Raw genomic sequence first — 9,582 nt, forward strand, 5'->3', positions numbered from 1 at the left:
CTTTACAAGCAAAGACCTTATGAGATGATGCCAATGTTCTTTCTTTGTTGTAATACTTTAATTTCTGAAAATAAGTTAAATCACATCATGGAAAGCTTTCCACTTGACAGAGCTCTTACAGTTTATAGATTCACAATAAGATTTCTTAAAAGGCCATCTTCCTTAAATCACTAAGATATTATTTGATTTATAAACAACTGGAGAATGTACATATTAATGAAGTGTAAGCACCTGACCTGACGCTGCCAGGGCTAAGAAATATGTCAAAAGATAATACTTGATTAAAAAAAAACTTGTATAAATTATTTTATGGAAAAAAGCTTTTTATGAATACAGTACCGATAGAAAATAGAATATGACCCGACTCTCTAATGCAGTCTCTCTAATTGGATGCAGATACAATTGTGTAAATGTTCTATCAGTCTTCAGAGATGTTCCTTTTGTGTGTGGAATGTGTTGTTCATGAAACGGTCCTGGACTGAACCTTACCTGTTACTTTTTGTAAGTCTTGAGTCCTTTGCTTCACATTTACGTACTTCACAGCCTTTAGTGGTGTGTCTGGCTGGCACTTAGTAAATACTTGAGAAACTCTTGCTATGTATGTCCTTATCATTTCGTAGTACACCCGAAATCTAAGCCATTATCATTCCATGTCTACTCTAACGTAATGTGTTTCCCTTGCTACAATCTCTTTCTTCCTTCTTTATCCTATAGACCAGAACCAGAAAAATAATTTTGAAAATACAACTTCACCCATGATAACCCTCCAAAAAAGCCTTTTGCGGGCTCTGAATGACCCTCCAGGCTCTCTAACTCCTGTTTCGATTTAGCTCTTACCTGCTCCCCAACTCTCCACTGTTCCCCTACCTGGCTCCTCTGCTGAAAGATAACTGGTCTGGTCATCGAGTCCCAAACCCAGCCTGCACAACTTCGTGGAGTCTTCCCCTTTGTCTAAAATTTCCTCCTCTCCTCTCCCCAGTCTCAGTGTTCTCCTTCCTTCAAATTCCTTCAGCAGTTATCAGTATTCCAGCAAGTACCCACGGACTTCCTGTCCTAACGTAGCCTTCTTAATATATGCTCTGACTCCCTTAAAGGGAAGGCGTGTCTCCAGAAGGCAAGGATCGCCTCTAACTTTGCCTTGCATTGGCAGGCCATCCGTAAGAGTAACAATGGTTTTCTCTTCTCCTCACTGCAGTGGGAAATGTCTGGGCTTACAGAGCAGTTGCGTTCCCATTCAGATGTATACAGAAGCTCACGGCTTTTTCACAGGGGTCACAGCCCCCTGGAGCCTTCACGTCCCTCTCAGATCAGGTAGATCAGGCTTGGATGCTGCTCTCCAGAGCCATCCCTTCTCCATTACTTTTTGACCTGAAATGAACCTAAAGTTACCCAGGCCAGTGGCCACAGCTCATTTTCTGTCTCTGTGAAATATCCTGTCAAGCATTGCTTTTCATCTATCTACCTTTGTCGTCTTTGTTAAGGATTCTTACTCTCCTCCTAGCTCCTAACTTAAGTTTTAGTAAGCAATTAAAATAAAGTTCTTCCCTTCTTTGCTTCTGAACCACCTTTGATAACTCTTAAAAAACAAACGAAAAAATGACAACATTTATTTGCAGGGTGGGGGGGGGACACTTTTGAACAATTTCATTCACAATTTTCAAGAAAATGTAATTGAATGTAAAACACTGTAAAATTTATATTTGCAATAATCCATTCCCCTCCCCCATCTGTTTGATGAAATCAGACACATTGATAATTATACCCAGTTAGTTTACTGGTAGAAACATTTGGTTTTATTAAAAACAACAACAGCAACAAAACAAAATACAACTACAATGGGAGAGAAAAACTGCTTTAATATACTCAAGGGCTTGTATTGCTTCAGTGAGCAGGTGAGGAAGAAGCAATTCTTTATTTCCAAATTATAAAGTACGAGCAAATTTGAAGCTGTGAAAATATTGAACTTCTGCTAGAAAAAAAATAAATGATTTGAAGCGCTGGTGATCACACAGAGAATCCAGACAATTTGACAGCTATGAATTTATCTCACTTGTGAATGAATAACCTTTGTAACTCACTTGGGACTTAAATATTCCAAACACATTTTCCTGGAAACACTTCAAAAGGCATAGTTCATTTCTGTCTTTACCAAACAGCTCCTTTGGTTACCTTTAGTTTGCTGGCTTTGTGGTTTGAGTACAGACTTGAAAGTTTGAAAATTAACACAGCTAAAACTTGCCAGTGGGTTTTACTCCTGTAAGAATGAAACAAGATTAACTCTTTGATTATTTTATGGTGTAAATAGCTTCTTTACCTCTATAATAAGGGAACCTCATTGATATTACCTACAGCATTTCAGCTCTGTCTCTGAGCTAAAGTTCAATATATTTGTATTTAAAGGAGAAAATATTCCCACCAAAGTACATGTAACAGACCAGGATTACATCTGATTTAGTTGCTTGCCATGTACTTAGAGGCCTGCTGAAAACAAACTACTTTTAAGGATAGATCCAGTATATCAGGTCAAGTATGAATATAGTTTTAGAGAGTTGTTTTGCATGCATTTTGAGGGTCATAAAAGTACAAATGCACTTTTAGCACTGCGCTAGGTTCCGGAGATGGCGAATCGAGCAGGACTGCTTCCTGATGTTCAGCACTGATTCTTTCTCCTTGCCGCTCCCTATAGCAGGCACTCTCTGCCTGTCATTGATGGGTTGACATTCCTGGTGATGGACATGGCAAACCTGTTCCCAACTATCACATGGTAATACTTTAATGTGTTACATAAAAATGTACAATTAAGACATTAGTCTTCAATTTAAGAATATGCCCATCTGGGGGTAGTCTTGAAAAAATTTTCATGTCTAATGGACACAGAAAACAGTGCAGTGATTGAGGTGGGATGGGGTGAGTGGAGGGGGAAGAGGGTACTGGGAGATAAATGATGGTGAAAAAAATAAAGGAATAAAAATAAAAATAAAGCATGCCAAAAAAAGAATTGACAACAAAATTAAAGAAGACTGTAGACTTCAGCTCTTCACTCATTCCCTGGGAATATTTCATGGAGAAGGGACTTCAGCTTACATGAGAAAACAGATCCATCAATTCCAGGCTTAAGATCTTTATGGAAAGAGACCTAGAAAGATTATAGGTAAAAATTATAGAAAGATAAAAAGTACACTTCTAAAACTTTAACTTCTAATGGCTGAAATTTAATCCATGTTTGCTTTTTGTTCTCATTAAAAGTAACAATTCTCTTTCAAAAAATTTGTCTTGTGTGTCTTTTTTATTTCAAAATAAACACACCTTTGCATCTTTAACAAAGGATAAGGGAAATATCTCCGGATAACCATGGCCTCCCTACTTCTACTCTTTCAGCTCATTTTTAAAAGGACTTTACTGGACATCTGGTGATCTCTTGGACCACTTCTACCAGGCTGTCTTCTTCCTGCCAAGAGTCTGTCTTATGTCACACATGGTCACCAGGAGAGAGTTTCAACCATCATTTTTATCTCAACCCTAAATCTATATCACACGATATTCTAGTATCTGCAGCTGTCAATCTTCTCAGATTTCATTTCCAAATTTCTGGGATCAGATGGCCCAGAATAGCCCCATATAGTCTTCACTGCCCAGTGCAATTCAATTCAAACTTGGTCAAAAGATGGTTGGATGCTGCACTGTAAGTATGAGGAACTATAAAAAGTCATGCTCGCTAGCTGTGATGGGGCCATCTTGGAGCAGGGGAATGTGTGCTAATAAGCAAGGACCCATTGAGTATCGACCATGTTGCTGAAAGAACATTTTGTGTCATCCTTTAAATGGATAATGTGACACAAATGTAAGATGACACCATCTTAGTCATCTAGGCTTTAAAGTTTGACCTCATGGATGCTGTTTTCTGCCTGACATCTGTCAACTCTTTCTTCAAAATGTCTTTGTTCCATTTCCTTCCCCATTTTCCCATTCCCAGTAGCACCGTCTTTTCTGAGCTTTATCATCTTTTCCTATTTCTCTTATTATAGAAGCTTTCTAATTTTAATTATTCAGCCTACATCCAGTCTCTCTTCTTGCCAATTCATCATTCATATTGCTGACAAATTGGTCATAAAATACTCTTTCAATCTTGTCATTCCTCCACTCAGAGACCTCAGCGACTCCCCACAGCCTACCAGATGAAGTCCAAATGGCTTATTCTGACAATGTAAGACCTTGACCATTGAGCTGTAACCTTTCAGACAGCTCTAACTACTCTCTTCATTGGCACTGTACTCCAGCTAAACCCTGCCCTAAGCTGCTTTGAACTTTTCCAATTCTATGCTTTTGCTTAAACCAATCTTGCTGGAAAGTACCCTTGTCTCTATGTCTTTCTCAGTCTTATCCATCATTCAGATCACGATGCTAGTCCCTTCTTCTGTGTGAAGCCTTCCAAATTCAGTCCAGCCCAAGTGATCTTTTATTTCTCTAGAGTTTTTTTCTCATTTGTTTAATTAGTCTGCTACTTCTAAGAGCATAATTCTGTTATTTTGTGCAATTTAAAAAATTTCTAATGGTTTTGTTTCTTCAATTGGATTTTATATTTCATGAGGCAGAGGTCATGTCTTCTATTTTACTCTTCCTTCTTACCACACCAGTTGCCAGAGCTGACCCACAAGGAGTCCTCCTGAAATACTGTTGAATAAAAACATTTCAGGACATTTTGCTACAATGCTAAATGCCTCTCAACCTGCTAAAACTGTTGATTTTCTATTTGAATTAGTTTGTTTCATTGCCAATAAACCAAATTGGTGAACATGTTAATTTATAGATTTCTAAAGTAGAAACTATTTTGTTTTATATTAATCTTGAAGTTACAGAGTGTTCAGGTTGCAGTACAGCATATTGGGTGGCAATGTGAAAGGCAGAGAGGTAAGAGATTGTTGACTAACCCCTAATGTTTTATTATCCGCATAATGGAAAAGGAGACCAATTGAATTGGTCTCCTTTTGGTCTCCATTTGGTCTCCATTGGTCTTCATTTTGAGGCATGGGAGAATGTCTTGTGAGTTACAGGGCTAGGCGGAAGGGAAGGAGTGTGTCAAATGTTAAAATGAAGTGGCCTGTTTCCAAAAGAAATGCAAAACAGCATTAAGGAAGCATTGCTTGACCTGAAGAGTGAACTGCTTGTTCTACAAGTTCCTAATGGTGCAGGACAGGATTTTTGTCAAGGGGAGAAGCTATCCTTTAACTTCTATCTCATAAGAAATTTCCACTCAGTTCCCTGGGAACTTTTTCCTTTTTACCCCTATGGGAATAAATCTTTGATAATACACTTGGAGTAAATAAGAAAATGAGATTTATTTTTTTTAAAAAAAGGCTTAGCAGTCAATTTCCTTGTTTATCTATTTAGTAAATCAAAGACTTACTGAGGTTAAATACCAATGATACAATTCAATTATAGATACAGTTTCTTCTCTTTCATGGGTAAAAGAGTATAAACTCAAAACTGAAATAATTATAACCATAAGGCATAGAAGTCAGATATGTGAACTGAGATATTTCTGAAGCAGTTGGAGGTAGATGGGATTATTTAAAATTTATCTGTGCCTACTTTGCTTAAAATTATGTGTGTGGATAGATGACTTCTTTGAAAGATACTTCTGACATTAAATCGTATCTATCCTCTCTATTAGAATTCTTCCTTTCCTCTTTGACTGTGGCATTTCTTTGAGATTTTCATTCTAAGGACTCTGATTTTTTTCAACTCTAAATGTATTTGAGGTCTTCTTAATGTTACTGATTGAACATTTTCTTAAATTTGCATTTTTACATCGATGTACTCCTGAAACTGTTAATCCTAGTCATTCATTCATTCATTCTTTCTATGATACATTCTAATGAGTGTCTATTAGTTGGCAGGCACTGTGTCGGTACCAAAGGGAGGATATAAACCACAGAACCTGAGCATCAGGAGGGACCATTTTCAGAGCTGAGACCTTTCTCTTCACAAGGACAGCATATCTAAAATCGAAGAACTCCAGTTTCCATGGGTTCTAAGTAGTGAACTTATTCCTCTTTGACCTTCTTGAGCCCATGAAAGCTTTATAAGCCCTTTAGTTAGGTTTTGCCAGCCATCTCTTTGGCTCTACCTTCTTGATTGAATATGTCTCTTTAAAACTGGAGCTTATCAGAAAGCTCCCTCTTCATCCATACAGATTTTTAAGTATAACTGCTGTTTTCTATTTCTATGGAATTATGGCCCTGGTATAGTTGTCACCAAAGCAAATCATAATGGAAAAATGCTCATGGCATAAAGTGTCATGTACAAAAAAGGTGCCTTCACGTGGAAAGGAGGTGAAGGCAGTGAACACAAAAGAAACCAACAAAGATATGTAGTTTCTACATTTTTTTTAAACAACTGGGTATTTATTTCGGTAAGACAACAAACAACACTGAAAAAGAGAAATATATAAATATTCAAGAAGCCATTTTTTATTGAGGATCAAATACAGTAGCAAATAACCCAAATGCTCAGAAGAAGATTCTGAGGACATAGAATCCTCTTGGGAGGCTAACACATAGCAGGCGACTTGTAACAAGGTGAAGTGCTCACCTGAGGGACTGAGAAGGGGAGGCTGGGCAGGTTGTAGCCTTCTGCCTATTGGGATGAACTTTCTAGCTCCCCCAAAAGGAGTCAAATAAGCCAACATTTTTGACAAAATATTATTTTTTCCTATTTTATTGACAAAGAAAAATAACGTCTGACTCATGGGCATGGACAACAGGGTGGTGTTTGGCATGGAGGGTAGAAGGGGACTAATTGGTAATGGGGAAAAATACAATAAAGATTAAATTAAAAAAAAGAAAAGTGACATATCAGACAAGGTCATGAAATTGGGTGTTAGGTTTGAACCCCTAAATACAAAGACTGTGCTCTTTCCACTGGGAGCCACACCCCCCAGGTAGCTGAGTTGGAGAGTCCCGTCAAATCAGCTCTGTTCTATTTCCTGTGTTTGAAGCCACAGGCTTGTGATCTTTGCATCCATGGGTCCCACAGAATTCTTTTATTAGTGGACCAAATGTGTAGCATATGTTCAAAATGTTTAGAAGAGAATTATTTGGATATAGAACTGGGCTTGATGAATGGTGGTAAAAAACATAACAGGTGTATCTGAACAAAAAAGAAAGGAAAAAGAATGCATCCTTACTTGAAAAAATAAATCCCTCAAGAAATTTATTTAGGCCTAAGGAGGATGATTAGCTCTGCTTATATTCATTTAACTACGTGTAGAAAGTATAGGTGTTTTCACAGCACAAAAAAGGTTGAGACAACTTGTCATGAAAACTTTTGTCGATAAAATTTCAGAAAATGTATACAGCATTTGCTGCATTACATTTAACTAATTATATCTGTATGGATTTTGTTTTTGCACTTGGAAGGTGAACGTTTTAAATGAAAAGTCAATGGAGGAGAGAACACTTGGAATCATTATAAGATTTGAAGGAGCAAGTTCCTACTCTTTCTGCCAAAAAGTATTTAGGACTGATTCCAGCTTATTCTTTCAGCCAAACACCTACATTTAAAAATTTTCAATATTCCCAATATTTTAGAGCAAGAATTCAATTACCACCTTGATAACCTGGTACACTTAACTGAAATATTTTTATATTTCTCAAGCAGATGTGACCTCTATTGTAGAATGTAATTTCCTTTCTCTTCATCTATTTTCTTTATAATTTGGAATAGAAAGAATATCTTGATTACATTCAGAACTGTTATAGAGATTTGGTCCACAATTGAAAGAGAAAAAGGCTAAAAGTGATGGACATGAAGATAAAAGAAGTAGTTTTTTGACTCCTACATGATTCTTCATCAATTAATCTCACCAGCAGTGAGATTAATATCCTAGCCAACACTTGTTACTGTTGGTAATATATTGTTTGTATTTGTGGGAGAACAACACCAAATTATATATATTACATATTTCAGGAAGATATTCTGTTTTTCCCCATGTCTGTTTCTATGAGTATAATCCATTTCAACCCCATCTCTTCATCAGACAACTATAGGTACCTCTTATTTGTTTCCTCCTGTTGTATCCTTGTCCATACAAGGGTCACAGTGATCTTTAAAAAAATGTATGTGGCCCTGACCAATGTGGCCCTGTCAGCTGAGTGTCATTCTGCAAAACAAAAGATGGGTTCGATTCCCAGTCAGGACACGTGACTAGGTTGTAGAGTCAGTCCCTGGTTGGGGCACATGTGAGAGGCAACTGATTTATTGTTTCTCTCCTTCTCTTTCTTTCCTTTTCCCTCTTTCTAAAAAGTGTTTATATATAACCTGGCTGGCGTAGCTCAGTGGATTGAGTGCGGGCTGTGAACCAAAGTGTCGCAGGTTCGATTCCCAGTCAGGCCACATGCCTGGGTTGCAGGCCATGGCCCCCAGCAAACAGCAACCACACATCAATGTTTCTCTCTCTCTCTCTTTCTCCCTCCCTCCCCTCTCTAAAAATAAATAAATAAAATCTTTAAAAAAATAAAATAAAAAGTGTTTATATATATATACACACACACACATGTATATATATGCACACACACACACACATATATATATAGACACACATTTTTATGTGTTATTTTGTTATTTTGAAAAGCATACATGCTAGAATTTTTGCTGTGGATAGTAATATAACTGTAAAAATCATCAGTAAAATCTAAGTTATTTTCAGGCTTTTTGAATTTGGTTTATATTTCTCTTCAATATGTCTCTGTGTTTTCATTTGTTTTAACATTGGTGGAAAATGTGCTTCATTTGGGTTTTATCTGTAAGATGTTTAGATTAGAACAGCAGTGAAAGTCAAGCAGCTTCAAGATGATACCAATAGCTGACTTTTATTGAGTACTTACTATATACCATGTAGTATTCTCAGAACTTTCCATGTTAACTCATTTATTTCTCATAACAAAAACTTCTATAAGGTAGGTATGATTATTATTAAATTCATTTTCACCCTATGCAATAGAACACAAAGAAATGTTAACTTAACAAAGAAGTTAAGTAACTTGTCCAAGGTCACACTGCTAGTGGGTGACAGAGTCACGATTCTAACCAAGAAATCTGGTTCTAGACCCCACATGTATAGCCAGGAAGCTATACTGCCTTTCTGTTTTACTTCTTGTCTGAACCATATGAGAGTTAAAATGGAAAGTCTGCCATTTTCTTGTGTTCAATATGGTTTAGGGTAGGTTTAAGGTGTTCACACCTTTATTAATTTTTGGATAGTATCACTATGTACAATTAGAAAAATGATCATGAAGAGCTGTTTTTTACAACTTAGAGGTTTATAAAATCAGTTCTGACAAATTTGAAAACAGTAGTTTGAGCAAAGAAGTACTGGACTCCTCAAGGGATAACTTCTAAAAGAAATTCTCAGATCCATAACATTTTCTGAATTATTCACCATAGTCAATGTCCTATTATTATATTGCCTGCCAGTTTATGTGCTACTCCCTCCACCCCCACCTCTTTTTAACCATCTAACTGAGCATTTTGTGTTTCTGACCATTTACATTCAATTTGTTAAATGTCACTGAGGAAAATAAG

The sequence above is a fragment of the Phyllostomus discolor genome, chromosome 11, assembly GCF_004126475.2.
Source record: "Phyllostomus discolor isolate MPI-MPIP mPhyDis1 chromosome 11, mPhyDis1.pri.v3, whole genome shotgun sequence".
Lineage (NCBI taxonomy): Eukaryota > Metazoa > Chordata > Mammalia > Chiroptera > Phyllostomidae > Phyllostomus > Phyllostomus discolor.